Source organism: Lissotriton helveticus, chromosome 12 (genome assembly GCF_964261635.1).
Source record: "Lissotriton helveticus chromosome 12, aLisHel1.1, whole genome shotgun sequence".
NCBI classification, from domain to species: Eukaryota; Metazoa; Chordata; class Amphibia; order Caudata; family Salamandridae; genus Lissotriton; species Lissotriton helveticus.
This window is the reverse complement of record NC_136073.1, coordinates 747,433,170-747,453,255: the sequence shown is the minus strand read 5'-3', so window position 1 is coordinate 747,453,255 and position 20,086 is coordinate 747,433,170. Positions and strand designations below refer to the sequence as shown.

Here is a 20,086-nt window from a genome sequence, read left to right as displayed (position 1 = left end):
TTTTAGTTCCCTGCCCCCTCGCTGTGCTTGCTTCCCTGCCCCCTCGCTGTGCTTGCTCTGCTGAGTGTGTGTGTGGCTCTGGGTGTGTGTGTGTTTGGCTCTGGGTGTGTGTGTGTTTGGCTCTGGGTGTGTGTGTGTTTGGCTCTGGGTGTGTGTGTGTAGCTCTGGGTGTGTGTGTGTGGCTCTGGGGGCGTGTGGCTCTGGGGGCGTGTGGCTCTGGGGGCGTGTGGCTCTGGGGGCGTGTGGCTCTGGGGGCGTGTGGCTCTGGGCGTGTGGCTCTGGGGGCGTGTGGCTCTGGGGGCGTGTGGCCCTGGGGGTGTGTGGCTCTGGGGGTGGGTGTGTGTGTGTGGCTCTGGGTGTGTGTGTGTGGCTCTGGGTGTGTGTGTGTGTGTGTGTGTGGCTCTGGGTGTGTGTGTGTATGGCTCTGGGTGTGTGTGTGTGTGTGGCTCTGGGTGTGTGTGTGTGTGTGGCTCTGGGTGTGTGTGTGTGTGTGGCTCTGGGTGTGTGTGTGTGTGGCTCTGGGTGTGTGTGTGTGTGTGTGTGGCTCTGGGTGTGTGTGTGTGTGGCTCTGGGTGTGTGTGTGGCTCTGGGTGTGTGTGTGGCTCTGGGTGTGTGTGTGGCTCTGGGTGTGTGTGTGGCTCTGGGTGTGTGTGTGGCTCTGGGTGTGTGTGTGTGGCTCTGGGTGTGTGTGTGCTCTGGTGTGTGTGTGTGTGGCTCTGGGTGTGTGTGTGTGTGGCTCTGGGTGTGTGTGTGTGTGGCTCTGGGTGTGTGTGTGTGTGGCTCTGGGTGTGTGTGTGTGTGGCTCTGGGTGTGTGTGTGTGGCTCTGGGTGTGTGTGTGTGGCTCTGGGTGTGTGTGTGTGGCTCTGGGTGTGTGTGTGTGTGTGTGGCTCTGGGTGTGTGTGTGTGTGTGTGGCTCTGGGTGTGTGTGTGTGTGGCTCTGGGTGTGTGTGTGTGTGTGTGTGTGTGTGGCTCTGGGTGTGTGTGTGTGGCTCTGGGTGTGTGTGTGTGGCTCTGGGTGTGTGTGTGTGTGTGTGGCTCTGGGTGTGTGTGTGTGTGTGTGGCTCTGGGTGTGTGTGTGTGTGGCTCTGTGTGTGTGTGTGTGTGGCTCTGTGTGTGTGTGTGTATGGCTCTGGGTGTGTGTGTGTGTGTGGCTCTGGGTGTGTGTGTGGCTCTGGGTGTGTGTGGGTGGGTGTGGCTCTGGGTGGGTGTGGCTCTGGGTGGGTGTGGCTCTGGGTGTGTGTGTGTGTGTGTGTGTGGCTCTGGGTGTGTGTGTGTGTGTGTGTGGCTCTGGGGGTGTGTGTGTGTGTGTGTGTGTCTCTGTGTGTGTGTGTGTGTGTGTGTGTGTGTGTATCTGGGTATGTGTGTGTGTGGCTGGCTCTGGGTGTGTGTGTGTGTGTGGTAGCAATTGCTGTCTGCTGAGCTCGTTCGTAGGGTACAATAGGTCTCACATTTGCGAGAGATTAAGCTAATGGCAATGTAAATGACAATGCCATTTATTTATCTGTTTTCAAAACCAACACATAAATACAAATTTTGGCATTTACAATGCCAATAGCTCTAACTTTTCCAAAGGCGAAACCATTGCATTGTAAATGCTTGTTTTGTCATGTTTTTCAGTTGACACTTGCTCACATTTCCCTGTTTAACTTGCGCACATGTTTTTGTAAATGTGAAACTTGTTAAACAGTTTTAGTTTCATTTTATATCCTCATACGTATTCGCTCTTTCTATTTCTTTTAATTCTTTCTCTTTTATTATACGAATATTAAAATAAATACCTTTGTATTTATTTTTTTAAACAAGTATATTTATTGGTTACTGTGTACAGTTTCTGTCCCCAATTTTAATACTTCCCCACCCAAAACCCCTATTTAACAAGCATTTACAATGCAACAGTCTCGCCTTTGCAAAAGTTAGAGCTATTGACATTGTAAATGACAAAATTTTTAATTGTGTTGGTTTTGAAAACAGATAAATAAATGGCATTGTCATTTATAATGCCAATAGCTTAATCTCTCGCAAATGCCCCACACACGCGCGCAGAGCCCCACACACGTGCGCAGAGAGCCCCCCACGCTCGCCCCCAGGCGCGCAGAGAGCCCCCCAGGCGCGCAGAGAGCCCCCCCCAGGCGCGCAGAGAGCCCCCCCCAGGCGCGCAGAGAGCCCCCCCCCAGGCGCGCAGAGAGCCCCCCCCCAGGCGCGCAGAGAGCCCCCCCCCAGGCGCGCAGAGAGCCCCCCCCCAGGCGCGCAGAGAGCCCCCCCCCCGGGCGCGCAGAGAGCCCCCCCCCCGGGCGCGCAGAGAGCCCCCCCCCCGGGCGCGCAGAGAGCCCCCCCCCCGGGCGCGCAGAGAGCCCCCCCCCCCGGGCGCGCAGAGAGCCCCCCCCCCGGGCGCGCAGAGAGCCCCCCCCCCCGGGCGCGCAGAGAGCCCCCCCCCCCGGGCGCGCAGAGAGCCCCCCCCCGGGCGCGCAGAGAGCCCCCCCCCAGGCGCGCAGAGAGCCCCCCCCCAGGCGCGCAGAGAGCCCCCCCCCAGGCGCGCAGAGAGCCCCCCCCCAGGCGCGCAGAGAGCCCCCCCCCAGGCGCGCAGAGAGCCCCCCCCCAGGCGCGCAGAGCCAACACGTGCAGAGCCCCCCCACACGTGCAGAGCCCCCCCCCCACGTGCAGAGCCCCCCCACACGTGCCCAGAGCCCCCCCACACGTGCCCAGAGCCCCCCCACACGTGCCCAGAGCCCCCCACACAGACAGACACACACACACACACACACACAGAGCCCCACACAGACACACACAGACACACACAGAGCCCCACACAGACACACACACAGAGCCCCACACAGACACACACACACACAGCCCCACACAGACACACACACACACAGCCCCACACAGACACACACACACAGAGCCCCACACAGACACACACACAGAGCCCCACACAGACACACACACAGAGCCCCACACAGACACACACACACACAGAGCCCCACACAGACACACACACACACAGAGCCCCACACAGACACACACACACACACACACACAGAGCCCCACACAGACACACACACACACACACAGAGCCCCACACAGACACACACACACACACAGAGCCCCACACAGACACACACACACACAGAGCCCCACACAGACACACACACACACAGAGCCCCACACAGACACACACACAGAGCCCCACACAGACACACACACAGAGCCCCACACAGACACACACACAGAGCCCCACACAGACACACACACAGAGCCCCACACAGACACACACAGACACACACAGACACACACAGACACACACAGACACACACAGACACAGACACACACAGACACACACAGACACACACAGACACACACAGACACACACAGAGCCCCACACAGACACACACACACACAGAGCCCCACACAGACACACACACACACAGAGCCCCACACAGACACAGACACACACAGAGCCCCACACAGACACAGACACACACAGAGCCCCACACAGACACACACACAGAGCCCCACACAGACACACACACAGAGCCCCACACAGACACACACACAGAGCCCCACACAGACACACACACAGAGCCCCACACAGACACACACACAGAGCCCCACACAGACACACACACAGAGCCCCACACAGACACACACACAGAGCCCCACACAGACACACACACAGAGCCCCACACAGACACACACACAGAGCCCCACACAGACACACACACAGAGCCCCACACAGACACACACACAGAGCCCCACACAGACACACACACAGAGCCCCACACAGACACACACACAGAGCCCCACACAGACACACACACAGAGCCCCACACAGACACACACACAGAGCCCCACACAGACACACACACAGAGCCCCACACAGACACACACACAGAGCCCCACACAGACACACACACAGAGCCCCACACAGACACACACACAGAGCCCCACACAGACACACACACAGAGCCCCACACAGACACACACACAGAGCCCCACACAGACACACACACAGAGCCCCACACAGACACACACACAGAGCCCCACACAGACACACACACAGAGCCCCACACAGACACACACACAGAGCCCCACACAGACACACACACACAGAGCCCCACACAGACACACACACAGAGAGCCCCACACAGACACACACACAGAGCCCCACACAGACACACACACAGAGCCCCACACAGACACACACACAGAGCCCCACACAGACACACACACAGAGCCCCACACAGACACACACACAGAGCCCCACACAGACACACACACAGAGCCCCACACAGACACACACACAGAGCCCCACACAGACACACACACAGAGCCCCACACAGACACACACACAGAGCCCCACACAGACACACACACAGAGCCCCACACAGACACACACACAGCCCCACACGCTCGCCCCCAGGCGCGCAGAGAGCCACCCCCAGGCGCGCAGAGAGCCCCCCCCCAGGCGCGCAGAGAGCCCCCCCCCAGGCGCGCAGAGAGCCCCCCCCCAGGCGCGCAGAGAGCCCCCCCCCAGGCGCGCAGAGAGCCCCCCCCCAGGCGCGCAGAGAGCCCCCCCCCAGGCGCGCAGAGAGCCCCCCCCCAGGCGCGCAGAGAGCCCCCCCCCAGGCGCGCAGAGAGCCCCCCCCCAGGCGCGCAGAGAGCCCCCCCCCAGGCGCGCAGAGAGCCCCCCCCCAGGCGCGCAGAGAGCCCCCCCCCAGGCGCGCAGAGAGCCCCCCCCCAGGCGCGCAGAGAGCCCCCCCCCAGGCGCGCAGAGAGCCCCCCCCCCAGGCGCGCAGAGAGCCCCCCCCAAGGCGCGCAGAGAGCCCCCCCCCAAGGCGCGCAGAGAGCCCCCCCCCAGGCGCGCAGAGAGCCCCCCCCCAGGCGCGCAGAGAGCCCCCCCCCCAGGCGCGCAGAGAGCCCCCCCCCAGGCGCGCAGAGAGCCCCCCCCCAGGCGCGCAGAGAGCCCCCCCCCCAGGCGCGCAGAGAGCCCCCCCCCAGGCGCGCAGAGAGCCCCCCCCCCAGGCGCGCAGAGAGCCCCCCCCCCAGGCGCGCAGAGAGCCCCCCCCCAGGCGCGCAGAGAGCCCCCCCCCAGGCGCGCAGAGAGCCCCCCCCCAGGCGCGCAGAGAGCCCCCCCCCAGGCGCGCAGAGAGCCCCCCCCCAGGCGCGCAGAGAGCCCCCCCCCCCAGGTGCGCAGAGCCCCCCCCCCAGGTGCGCAGAGCCCCCCCCCCAGGTGCGCAGAGCCCCCCCCAGGTGCGCAGAGCCCCCCCCAGGTGCGCAGAGCCCCTCCCAGGTGCGCAGAGCCCCCCCCAGGTGCGCAGAGCCCCCCCCCAGGTGCGCAGAGAGCCCCCCAGGTGCGCAGAGCCCACACGTGCAGAGCCCCCCCACACGTGCAGAGCCCCCCCACACGTGCAGAGCCCCCCCACACGTGCAGAGCCCCCCCACACGTGCAGAGCCCCCACACGTGCAGAGCCCCCCCACACGTGCCCAGAGCCCCCCACACAGACAGACACACACACACACACAGAGCCCCACACAGACACACACAGACACACACAGACACACACAGACACACACAGACACACACAGACACACACAGACACACACAGACACACACAGACACACACAGACACACACAGACACACACAGACACACACAGACACACACAGAGCCCCACACAGACACACACAGAGCCCCACACAGACACACACAGAGCCCCACACACACACACACACACAGAGCCCCACACACACACACACACAGAGCCCCACACAGCCCCACACACACACACAGAGCCCCACACAGACACACACAGACACACACAGACACACACAGACACACACAGACACACACAGACACACACAGACACACACAGACACACACAGACACACACAGACACACACAGACACACACAGACACACACAGACACACACAGACACACACAGACACACACAGACACACACAGACACACACAGACACACACAGACACACACAGACACACACAGACACACACAGACACACACAGACACACACAGACACACAGACACACACAGACACACACACACACAGAGCCCCACACAGACACACACAGAGCCCCACACAGACACACACAGAGCCCCACACAGACACACACACACAGAGCCCCACACAGACACACACACACACAGAGCCCCACACAGACACACACACACACAGACAGAGCCCCACACAGACACACACACACACAGACAGAGCCCCACACAGACACACACACACAGAGCCCCACACACACACACACACCCACACAGAGCCCCACACAGACACACACACCCACACAGAGCCCCACACAGACACACACACACAGAGCCCCACACAGACACACACACACACACAGAGCCCCACACACACACACACACACACAGAGCCCCACACAGACACACACACACACACAGAGCCCCACACAGACACACACACACAGAGCCCCACACAGACACACACACAGAGCCCCACACAGACACACACACAGAGCCCCACACAGACACACACACAGAGCCCCACACAGACACACACACAGACACACACACAGAGCCCCACACAGACACACACACAGAGATCCCCACACAGACACACACACAGATCCCCACACAGACACACACACAGATCCCCACACAGACACACACACAGATCCCCACACAGACACACACACAGATCCCCACACAGACACACACACAGATCCCCACACAGACACACACACAGAGCCCCACACAGACACACACACACAGAGCCCCACACACACACACACACAGAGCCCCACACACACACACACACAGAGCCCCACACAGACACACACACACAGAGCCCCACACGCGCACTGAGCCCCACACGCGCACTGAGCCCCACACGCGCGCTGAGCCCCACACGCGCGCTGAGCCCCACACGCGCGCTGAGCCCCACACGCGCGCTGAGCCCCACACACACACAGAGCCCCACACAGACACCCACACAGACACACACACAGAGCCCCACACAGACACACACACAGAGCCCCACACAGACACACACACAGAGCCCCACACAGACACACACACAGAGCCCCACACAGACACACACACAGAGCCCCACACAGACACACACACAGAGCCCCACACAGACACACACACAGAGCCCCCCACACACAGAGCCCCCCACACACACAGAGCCCCCCACACACACAGAGCCCCCCACACACACAGAGCCCCCCACACACACTGAGCCCCCCACACACACTGAGCCCCCCACACACTGAGCCCCCCATGAGCCCCCCACACACACTGAGCCCCCCATGAGCCCCCCACACACACTGAGCCCCCCACACACACTGAGCCCCCCACACACACTGAGCCCCCCACACACACTGAGCCCCCCACACACACTGAGCCCCCCACACACACTGAGCCCCCCACACACACTGAGCCCCCCACACACACTGAGCCCCCCACACACACTGAGCCCCCCACACACACTGAGCCCCCCACACACACTGAGCCCCCCACACACACTGAGCCCCACACACACACTGAGCCCCACACACACACACACTGAGCCCCACACACACACACACTGAGCCCCACACACACACACACTGAGCCCCACACACACACACACTGAGCCCCACACACACACACACACTGAGCCCCACACACACACACACACTGAGCCCCACACACACACACACACTGAGCCCCACACACACTGAGCCCCACACACACTGAGCCCCACACACACTGAGCCCCACACGCGCGCTGAGCCCCACACGCGCGCTGAGCCCCACACGCGCGCTGAGCCCCGCGCGCGCACACACACAGAGCCCCCCCTACGCGCCCACCCACACAGAGCCCCCCCCACGCGCCCACCCACACGGAGCCCCCCCCACGCACCCACCCACACGGAGCCCCCCCCACGCGCCCACCCACACGGAGCCCCCCCCACCCACACGGAGCCCCCCCCACGCGCCCACCCACACGGAGCCCCCCCACGCGCCCACCCACACGGAGCCCCCCCACGCGCCCACCCACACGGAGCCCCCCCACGCGCCCACCCACACGGAGCCCCCCCACGCGCCCACCCACACAGAGCCCCCCCCACGCGCCCACCCACACGGAGCCCCCCCCACGCGCCCACCCACACGGAGCCCCCCCACGCGCCCACCCACACAGAGCCCCCCCCCACGCGCCCACCCACACAGAGCCCCCCCACGCGCCCACCCACACAGAGCCCCCCCACGCGCCCACCCACACAGAGCCCCCCCACGCGCCCACCCACACAGAGCCCCCCCACGCGCCCACCCACACAGAGCCCCCCACACACGCCCACCCACACAGAGCCACCCACACACGCCCACCCACACAGAGCCACCCACACAGAGCCACCCACACACGCCCACCCACACACGCCCACCCACACGCACGCACAGACGGAGCCCACCCACACCCACAAACACGCACAGACGGAGCCCACCCACACACACACACACACACACACACGCACAGACGGAGCCCACACCCACACACGCGCAGACGGAGCCCACCCACACCCACACACGCGCAGACGGAGCCCACCCACACACGCGCAGACGGAGCCCACCCACACCCACACACGCGCAGACGGAGCCCACCCACACCCACACCCACACACGCGCAGACGGAGCCCACCCACACACACACACGCACAGACGGAGCCCACCCACACACACACACGCACAGACGGAGCCCACACCCACACACGCGCAGACGGAGCCCACCCACACCCACACCCACACACGCGCAGACGGAGCCCACCCACACCCACACACGCGCAGACGGAGCCCACCCACACCCACACCCACACCCACACACGCGCAGACGGAGCCCACCCACACCCACACCCACGCAGACGGAGCCCACCCACACCCGCGCAGACGGAGCACACCCACACACACGCACAGACGGAGCCCACACACGCACAGACGGAGCCCACCCACACCCACACACACGCACAGACGGAGCCCACACACACGCACAGACGGAGCCCACCCACACCCACACACACGCACAGACGGAGCCCACACCCACACACACGCGCAGACGGAGCCCACCCACACCCACACACGCGCAGACGGAGCCCACCCACACACGCGCAGACGGAGCACACCCACACCCACACACGCGCAGACGGAGCCCACCCACACCCACACACGCACAGACGGAGCCCACACACACCCACACACACGCACAGACGGAGCCCACACACACCCACACACCCACACACACGCACAGACGGAGCCCACACACACCCACACACACAGACGGAGCCCACACACACCCACACACACGCACAGACGGAGCCCACCCACACCCACACACACGCACAGACGGAGCCCACACACACACGCACAGACGGAGCCCACACACACCCACACCCACACACGCACAGACGGAGCCCACACACACCCACACACGCACAGACGGAGCCCACACACACCCACACACACGCACAGACGGAGCCCACCCACACCCACGCACACGCACAGACGGAGCCCACCCACACCCACACACACGCACAGACGGAGCCCACACACACACACGCACAGACGGAGCCCACACACGCACAGACGGAGCCCACACACACACGCACAGACGGAGCCCACACACACACGCACAGACGGAGCCCACCCACACCCACACACACGCACAGACGGAGCCCACACACACACGCACAGACGGAGCCCACACACACACGCACAGACGGAGCCCACACGCACAGACGGAGCCCACCCACACCCACACACACGCACAGACGGAGCCCACCCACACACACGCACAGACGGAGCCCACCCACACCCACACACAGACGGAGCCCACCCACACCCACACACACGCACAGACGGAGCCCACCCACACAGAGCCACCCACACACGCCCACCCACACACGCCCACCCACAGACGCCCACCCACACGCACGCACAGACGGAGCCCACCCACACCCACACACACGCACAGACGGAGCCCACCCACACCCACACCCACACACGCGCAGACGGAGCCCACCCACACCCACACCCACACACGCGCAGACGGAGCCCACCCACACCCACACCCACACCCAGACGGAGCCCACCCACACACACGCACAGACGGAGCCCACCCACACACACACACGCACAGACGGAGCCCACACCCACACACGCGCAGACGGAGCCCACCCACACCCACACCCACACACGCGCAGACGGAGCCCACCCACACCCACACACGCGCAGACGGAGCCCACCCACACCCACACCCACACCCACACACGCGCAGACGGAGCCCACCCACACCCACACCCACGCAGACGGAGCCCACCCACACCCACACACGCGCAGACGGAGCCCACACACACGCACAGACGGAGCCCACACACACGCACAGACGGAGCCCACCCACACCCACACACACGCACAGACGGAGCCCACACCCACACACACGCGCAGACGGAGCCCACCCACACCCACACACGCGCACAGACGGAGCCCACACCCACACACGCGCACAGACGGAGCCCACACCCACACACACGCGCAGACGGAGCCCACCCACACCCACACACGCGCAGACGGAGCCCACCCACACCCACACACGCGCAGACGGAGCCCACACACACCCACACACGCACAGACGGAGCCCACACACACACACCCACACACACGCACAGACGGAGCCCACACACACCCACACACACGCACAGACGGAGCCCACACACACCCACACACACGCACAGACGGAGCCCACCCACACCCACACACACGCACAGACGGAGCCCACCCACACCCACACACACGCACAGACGGAGCCCACACACACACGCACAGACGGAGCCCACACACACCCACACCCACACACGCACAGACGGAGCCCACACACACCCACACACGCACAGACGGAGCCCACACACACCCACACACACGCACAGACGGAGCCCACACACACCCACACACACACGCACAGACGGAGCCCACCCACACCCACACCCACGCACAGACGGAGCCCACCCACACCCACACCCACACACACGCACAGACGGAGCCCACACACACACACGCACAGACGGAGCCCACACACGCACAGACGGAGCCCACACACACACGCACAGACGGAGCCCACACACACACGCACAGACGGAGCCCACCCACACCCACACACACGCACAGACGGAGCCCACACACACACGCACAGACGGAGCCCACACACACACGCACAGACGGAGCCCACACGCACAGACGGAGCCCACCCACACCCACACACACGCACAGACGGAGCCCACCCACACCCACACACACGCACAGACGGAGCCCACCCACACACAGACGGAGCCCACCCACACCCACACACACGCACAGACGGAGCCCACCCACACACAGACAGAGAGCCCCATACACACATAGAATGTGCCTACTCATTAACTATTGGGGTAGCATGAGTCCGCTGTCCCAGAAGTACCTATATAGAGGCCAAACTGTTCCTCTTCCAAACAAGCAAGTCTATCGCCCCTGAACGTTAACATGTGGAGGCCAAAACTAAATATGATCCAACTGTCCAGACCACGCAACTGGTCACAATGCATAACAATCCGAAGATCCGACTGTATGACGAATGACATTAACCTAACCCACAACACGCCATGAGCGACGCTAGCACCACTGATGGGTAAGAAACAGGCCAGCTCACGGGGCACCCTTTCGCTGCTGAAGTATGGCATGCCAAGAGGCATGGTGTGTTGGGTGCCCTTCCAGCGTCCACGCAGCCAGTTCCTGGCCTGTAAATAATGCCAATGAGCGCGCGAGAAGCCTGTTACCCCTGCCCTGGCCGCCAGCCGGACATGGAAGGCCCGGCTCGCAGAGCAGCACGATGCCCGTCAAATAGCTCTTCCCAGGCCTACCTGGGCAGTGAGGCCGCTTCTGGTCTCCACAGAGCGCGTTTCGGATTCATAAACAATGCGTGGTTAGCTTTTGGTGCAGTGTGGGGCTTACTGCCCCTGGCACCGGGCAGAGTCCGGGGAAAGACCGGCCCAGTTCGCTTTCCTGTGAAGTAGCCAAGAACAGCCAGCCCGGGCCTGTGGTGTGTGTGTTTGTTTGTGTGTGTTTGCGCTGGCTGGTTCTAGATTACGAACCAGAATATATGCCGGACTTCCAGTAGAGGGACAGGGTTGTCCCAGTAGGGCAGGGGTAACCAAATCGGGCCCCGGAGACCACCGTACTCATCCCATTGCTTCCAAGTTCAAGTGCACCTGTGATTTACCTGCGCTGACTGACAGCGCCGATGAAAACGTCTGGCCCGTTCCAGCTCCCAGTTTGATGACTGCACCGTCGCAATGTGTTTCTGATCTCGGAGGACGCCAGGAAGGGGCGGCCGCTCACAAACTAGTGCTCACAGAAGGAAAGGCGCCCCCTCCCCGGCGCTGCTCCTGGTGCGTGTGCTGCTTGTTGGAGCCCTCCTCTCCGGGGCTTCTCTGGTGGCTGGCAGAGGTACGCGGGGCTCTCCTCACCACATGGGAGCCCCACTTTGCTTCCCACTCGATGCTGCCTGTTTCCCTCAGCCCGGTCCGTCTTCCTAGGACCGGGACTGCGCAGAGACGCCTGCGAGACGCTGCACTGCTTCCTCCTGCCCGGGGGAAGCGGAAATGGAGCCCGCAAGGCTTCTCTTATCTCGGCCGGCCCAGCCCACCGTCGGGCGCCGGCTTGGGCTCGTGTTTTCCTTTTTTCTTCCCTCAATGCGGGGTGGGCCGATAAAAAAAACTAGTCCAGACACCGACACGGGGGGATGGTATTTTATTTTATGCGTTTTTATATAGTGCGGACTTTAACCGAAGGTGTCGGAGCGCTTCACAATAGGAACAGTAATGATACATGAGAAGATTACAAGTGAACAAGTTGCAAAAGTTACATTACATGAGGCAAAAGTGACAATCGTGAGCGAACAAAATACAAGAGGTAGCAAAAGGTACATTACATGAGGAATAGACTGGGACCTCGGCGAGAGGGAGGGTGTCCCTGAACACCACTATGTTTCTCTGAGGCGATACAGAAATGCCTCGGAGAAACGCAGCCTCATTTTGGGATTCGGGGCGTGTTTTTCTTTCTCTCCTCTTCCCGTTGGCTGGAAGGTCAAATTCAAGCCAATGGGAAGAGGAGAGAAAGAAAGTTAAAAACACCCCCCCGAATCCCAAAAAGACAGGGCTTGAACGGAGTGACTGAGCAGAACTGAGAATCAAGGTCAAAACTAAGTCTTGGAGTAAAGTGCTTTAAGAAGAGTTTCAGCTGGGCAGGTGTCCAAGATAGTAACAGATTGATGTTAGTCTCTGATAAATTGAAAGCGGATAAAGCATTTTTTGAAAATACATGTTTCGAAGAATCACATTCAAATGTTTCTATTTTGAGCAGAGATCGAAGCATTCCTTCTTCCGCGTGGAGGAGATTGTACGCCCACCTGATGATATTGGCAATTCCTCGAGCATAGCAACTGGTTAATGAGTACTCAAGGCGGAGAGCTTGTACTGGTACCGCCTGAGACAGTTTCGTTAATTTCCGTAGGATCTTTCCTTCTTTTAGGTCTAAAAAACTCCTTTGGCTTATTGGTATATATTCGAGAGCGTATGACAATACTGGTGGAATCTTGGCGCTGTATACCTTAAGCATGGAAGAAAAGTGTCTTTGTCCAGATGCTGCGTATAACCGTGAAAGTGCTCCCACATGCACATCATATTTCCGGGTCAGATTCAGAGTATGGGGCCTATTTTGTAAAGACTTGGTGAAAATTCGACCTAAATATGTATATTCATTTACCACTTCCACGATTTTTCCCCCTAGGTACCAGCTGAATTTGGTGCTCTTTTTCCTTCCTGAAAATGAAACTATTTTTGTTTTCGCAATGTTAGGTATTAGATAATTTTCCTCCGTATAATGTAGTGCCTGGAGGCTTCTTTGTAAATGAAATGGGGTTAGATCTAATATAATCACATAGTCTGCATATAACATAGTATGTATATTGTGGAAGGCTATTTTTGATGGAAAGTTGCATACTTGTTGAAAACATTGAGGCATATCACTAAGATACAGGGAAAACAATAGGGGTGCAAGAAGGCATCCTTGCCTAAGGCCGTTTGGAGTCGGGATAGGACTAGTAAGACCCTTTGCCCTCCCCATTTTAACCGACACCAGGTATCTGTATGTAGTGATGTTAATATATGTAATAGTTTATCCGGGATACCCATTTTACTAAGTTTTCTCCAGAGTGTTCCTCTATCCACTCTATCGAATGCGGTGGAGAAATCGATAAAAGCAGCATATACAACCTGGGATTTAATTGTCACGTATTTATCTAGGATGATTTGCAACATAGCAATATTGTCGGTGACCGAATGCTTTGGTCTAAATCCAGCCTGGTATGGGGGAATTAGTCCAGATGAAAAGGCACAGTCCTTAAGATGATCTAATACTGTTGCTGTAAAGATTTTTCCTGTTGCATCCAGAAGGGCTGTCTGCCTGTAATTGCCAGGATGCAGTCTCGTACCCTTTTTATGTATGGGTATTACAATGCTCCCCTTCCAAGATTTTGGGATTTCCCCAGTACTAAAAATATGGTTGAAGAGGGGAGATAACATCTTACTCCATTCTTTGGGGTTACATTGGAGGACCTTGATCGGGAATTGGTCAGGACCTGTTGCTCCTGTCGTTCTCGCCTTTCTTATATGTATCTCAATTGAAAGTGGACTAGATACTCCGATATTTAAGGGTTTTATTTCTGAATTCCTAGCAAAATTATGGCTCATTTCTGAATTGGTATTTAGTTTATATAAATTGGCACGGTAGAGTTCCCATTCTTTTGAAGGCGCCGGAATAGCTTGTAATGCTTTTTTCATACCCGTTTCTTTGGCAATTGTACTCCAATAGGCACGTTGGTTGTCTTGTTTCGCAGCTATCTGCAGGTCTACCCAGTTTTTATCTTGGGTTATTCTCTTATTTTTTTTCTTTTTCTCTCCGTTGGTTTTTCAATTTGTTAATTTCTAACTGTTTGGATGCTGAGCTTTCTAGAAACTGTTCTCTTATCAGTTTATTTAGAAGTTTTGTATTGGTAGCTGACTTTGGCTTTTTGTTTTGATTCTTTGTTGTTCTCGGTTGCATCAACTTTTCCTGTAATCTTTGTGTTAACAAATTTTGAAATGGTTATCAAAAAGTTATCGGATTTGTAGAATGTATTACTTGTAGGAGTTGCGTTGAATCGATTATGGTAATTATCTTATTAAGTGTAGCTGAATTCCAATGAATCCGTCTTTGGACTGGGTTTGCAAAAACTGTGCTATAGCTGTACATAATTTGGCTTGAGGGGGAAAGTTGTGTTTTCCACTCTGTACTTACTTGTAAAATAGCATGGTCACTACCATGGACAAAATTAGTTTTGAGTTGTAAGACTGATCCAATCAAATCGTAGCTGCAGATCATGTCTTCCAGCAATGAGGAACTACAGTTTCCCTGTCTTGTATTTGAGGCAGGAATGTCTCCTTCTACATTGCCATTTAATATTATTCCATTTAACATGGGGAGTGATGCTATTAGGATTTTTCCTCTTTTATCCGCCTTACCTTACCTTTAGGAAGTAGTGGAATGGAGATTCCCAGGGCCTCTTCTTTGTGCCAATTTGCCCATTTTAGTAATACCTCATTAGATATTTCCCCATTAAGGTCACCCATAATAAAAAGCGATGGATAACCTTGACTTTCAATTGTTTGTTCAACATCTTTTAAGATTTCTATAGCAAGTACGTCCATTTTTACTCCAGGGGGGATATAGATATTATAAATTAGTAGATCTTTTAAGGTTTCTTGAAGGTTTGTCCCAAACTTGATCTTAATACATTGATGATTCTTTGAGTTAGTTGGAATTATTTCTTGGGTCCAATTGTAATCTTCGTTTAATAAAATCGCTATCCCACCTTTCGCATGACCCCGATCAACCTGCTCTGCAGGAATATCATATACAAAATATTTCTCTTGATCAAAATTTTGTGTAGTCCAGGTTTCTTGAAGAGCCACTATAGCTGGAGCGTTTTTTGTTATTTCAGCCATTTTTTCTTTAGTTTTTCCCGCTTTGTTCCAAGAGGAGATCGTCAAGCCTGTGCTAAACAGAGAATTTGTTATCCTTAATTTGTTTATTACTGTTCAGGGTCTTTGTTATTTCCTTAGTGGGGGTATTTTTACTCCAGATTTCTCTTTCGCCATTCTTTATAGAAACAAATATGTTTTCTGCAACATGGTCTCTGGAATTGATCATGGTGTTAAAGGTTTGCTTCAATCGCTGCGTTTTGAGAGATTCTTCTGTTATGTTTCTTTTGAACTTCGTGCTTTAATACTGGGATCAGATCATAACCATATTTGTGATCTCACTCTCCATCAGTATAATTCCTGGTATTACTGGAGACCAAAATTCTACAATCGCAGTAGTTGTTTTTATTTTTTCCGGGAACATAACTAGTTTTATTTCATTTCGCGCTAGGGAGTGTAACGGCTGAATCCTTTGAAGCAGACTAATAATTTGATCGCGATTGAGTGGAGCTTCATCTGAAGGGAATAATTCTGTGATTTGCAGATAGTTAGACCTGATCTCCTCTGCTTGTGGATCCTTTTTCTGAATAGAAGTTCTTTTTGGCATCTCTCTTAATGCAGGGTTTGTAGGGCCGTGTGAAAATTTGTTGCCTTTGGGTTTAGTTTACTCAGTTGGTTAAAGTTATCACTTTGGGTTTTCGCCGGCGACTTCTGCTCCTTTATCTTCGGTATCCGGGGCGATTCTGCTCTTTCCTCATTACCTGATAATCCGATTGGTAAAGGGGGATTATTCTGAAATCTAATTTTATGGGCTTTCTTTTTCTCAATTCTTCTTAGCGCCTTTCTTATTTTCAGTTTGGTCATCTTTTGTTTTTTTCTTTTATTTATGCTTTCTGGGCCCTGTATGTCATCATTAGATAGCTCAATATCGGCAGTTGCTTTAAGATGAGATATTACAGGACTGTTCAAAGTAGATTTAGGTTTACTTTTTGTAAAAATTGGATAGTAAGCTACAGGCTGATGGTGTGGCACTGATTTGGTTTCCTCCTTGAAAAGGTTTCTGAGAGAATATATCAGTTTATTATCCTGATTACCCTTAGATTCCATAGATAGTTTCCTTCCGGTTTGAGTTGCAGTTTCTTTTTTTAGAGGGAGAGGCGTTTTTTTATTTCAACTTTTGAATTGTAAGAGTTTTCCCCTTTACATTTACTACAGACTCCTGTTATTATTGTTGATTTTATTTGCACTTTCTTCTTTTTTTTTCTCTACTAGAAATGTTAGTATTCCTAGTTGAGTATCAAGCGTTTGGTCAGAATTTTCCAATATGTTCCCTAGATGGATGAGAACTGATTCCAGGATATTTTGCAGGGTGAACAAAGATTTGGATACTGGGGTGTAGTTGTTAGAGAGACCTGTAGTTTTAAAAAGAGAGAGATCTGGCGATTTTTCAAGGAATCCCTCTAAATCTGATTTTTTTTTTGGAGTACTGTTCTGAATATTTTGGGTCTCCTTTTGGGGTCCCATGTGAAATATTAGGTCCTTGATATTAATATCTGGACAGGTGATATTAAATTCTTGAGATTGTTGTATTTTGGATGATTCCGGTTTTATTGATCCTGATACCATTAAATTTGTAATTGAATCCTCCCAGTCGATTAAGGTGCTTTTTTGAGGAACCTCAGGTGTTCTTTGATTTTGAATTTGAGTTTGATGTATTCCATCCTTTCCATCCTCTTTATTCCCTTTTTTTTCCTTGATTGTCTGATCTTTTGGTACTTGCTCCTGATCATCTTGATTTCGTTTTGCTAAATACTTTATAATCCCAGAAGTTGCTACAGTCTTTCCAGTTCTTACCGTCTTGCTAGTACTCTTTTTAATTGCCTCTTCCGTTCCCATCCTCTTCATAAAGATGGTTCTTGATCTTAATTTTTTATAAGCCATTACAGTATAGTAGATCACTTAGTATTGTTTTAGTTGTAATTTTAGTTGTCCTGTTTATAGCGGAGAGTTATTACCTGTGGGTCTTAACCAGCCGTATGCTTAATATGCTATCCCCTGCTGCCCCCTACTTTTGATCCAACGTTAGAGAAGATACTTTTGCCCAATTCCTGTCAACACAGTCAGAGAGGTAAAGCTCCAAGAGCCAGTAAACCGGTGCGCCGCTCATGCAACACCGAAGCTAGGCCCCAGTTCCCACTCTCTAACTCCGTTTCTTATGAAATTATAAAGTTTTCATAGACGTCAGACATTAGTTACCAGTCATTCATTACTTGGTTATTATAATATTAATACCGCTCGTTACTCCTGCTGTGAAAAAAAAAAAACCTGTGAGGTTAAGGCCTTCTTCCTAATGAGGGTTTTAAATACGCAACCCGAGCCTTAGGAAACCGTATAGTGAATACAGGTGGCCACTAAGATGAGATTGTATAATGAATGCGAGTGGTCTCTTAGAAGAGGTTTTAGGGGGCTCCTTACGGTAATTTCACAAAATCCTTGCTCTGCTGTAGTCAAAAGTAGGAATTGCAGGTCCACAAGGTTGATCCTCGCGGCTTCAGCCACGTACCTGGAACCATTCGTGGGTCCTGCCGAGTTCTGGGGGCCTTTACCTTTACAGCTTCGGCCGCACCCGAAATTCGACTCGCAGCTCACAGCTCCTCGCAGCTCCTGCTGCATCCGGGGAGCCCTCGCGGCTTAGCCGCACCCAGGACACCACTCGCGGCTACTGCCGCGTCCGGGGGGCTCTCGCGGCTCCGGCCGCACCCGGGACACAGCTCGCGGCTCCTACCGCGTCCGGGATGCTTTCAGCCTCCGCGGTATACCCTTGCAGCGGGGTGGCCTCAATCCGCGGGTTTTTTTTGTGGTTTTTTTTGCCTGCTTGCCTTATTTTTCAGGCGGTTTACAGTTATACACGCCGGGTGCCGGGTGCCAGGTGCTGCAGTCGGCGTCTTCCTCGTCTCGTTCCCCGCTCTACGTTCGTTCGTTCGTTTACTCAACAGCACCCTCTGCTTAATTTTACTTTGTTACTAACTGTGGTGCTGATAGAGCGCGCGAGGCCACCCGACCAATAGTTTTCGCCGTTTCCGGCTTCAGGGCCCATATACTTTCAAATCACCATATACATTAATCAGGTGACTTCACGAGCTCTACCAAGTTGATGTGTGTGTGTTCCCTGCTAATAATTTTCAATGCACCCGACTTACCATCCACCGATGCGGGTACCTAATGACCACAATGAATCAGGGAGCTAGCTGTAAAGGAAAGGCAGCAAAATACAAACCCAAACAATAACATTCAAATACTGTTTAAATGACCACGGACAACTGGAAGTTTTAAAATGTTTATCTAAAATTCATTATTTTCTTGCATGAGGTACAGTAAAATAAGGCAATCAATAACCAAGATAACGTAAATTATATAGGCATAAAGAAATAATGACAGGGTAATCATTCAAATGTAATATGAAATGCAGATGGAAAATACTATAAAATCTCAGAAATGTTTAAGCATGGACAGTTTATGCATGAATAACTATGGGAGGGCCTATAAAGAGTAACACGCTTCACTTAAGGTGAATGGGCCTTTGAACAATCTAGGCAATGAAGTTCTAGACCATATCAGAAAATTACAAACTGCAATGCAAAATATAATCTCTATCAAGTGAGAAGACATAGGAACAAAACTTATGAAAAATGTAATTGACTTTCAATAGTTGCGGAAAGGCATGGAAAATATAACATATGCAATGATGAACTTTATTAAAGCAAAAGTTAGAAATTCAGAAGGTGCAAGAGTTTAAGAGTTTCAGAGCAATATTTACCTAGAAAGGTGTGGAAACCAAACCCTGGCCACGGGTCAGTTAAGGACAGGAAACCCTCAAGGAAGGATACCCTCAAAGGACAGCAGGTGCAGAATGGACACCCAGGACAGGACAGGATACCCTCGTAATAGGAATCAGGACAGGACCCTCAGGACAGGACAGCAAACCCTCAAGACAGGACCGCTCAGGACAGGACCGGA

At 54.9% G+C, this 20,086-nt stretch overlaps 1 protein-coding gene across 1 annotated transcript in view; it reads left to right on the top strand.

Annotated features, from left to right (window-relative positions):
- The window catches only part of DEDD (death effector domain containing), a 153,657-nt gene that overhangs the window by 33,588 nt on the left and 99,983 nt on the right, over positions 1-20,086 (top strand). The window lies entirely within an intron of this gene.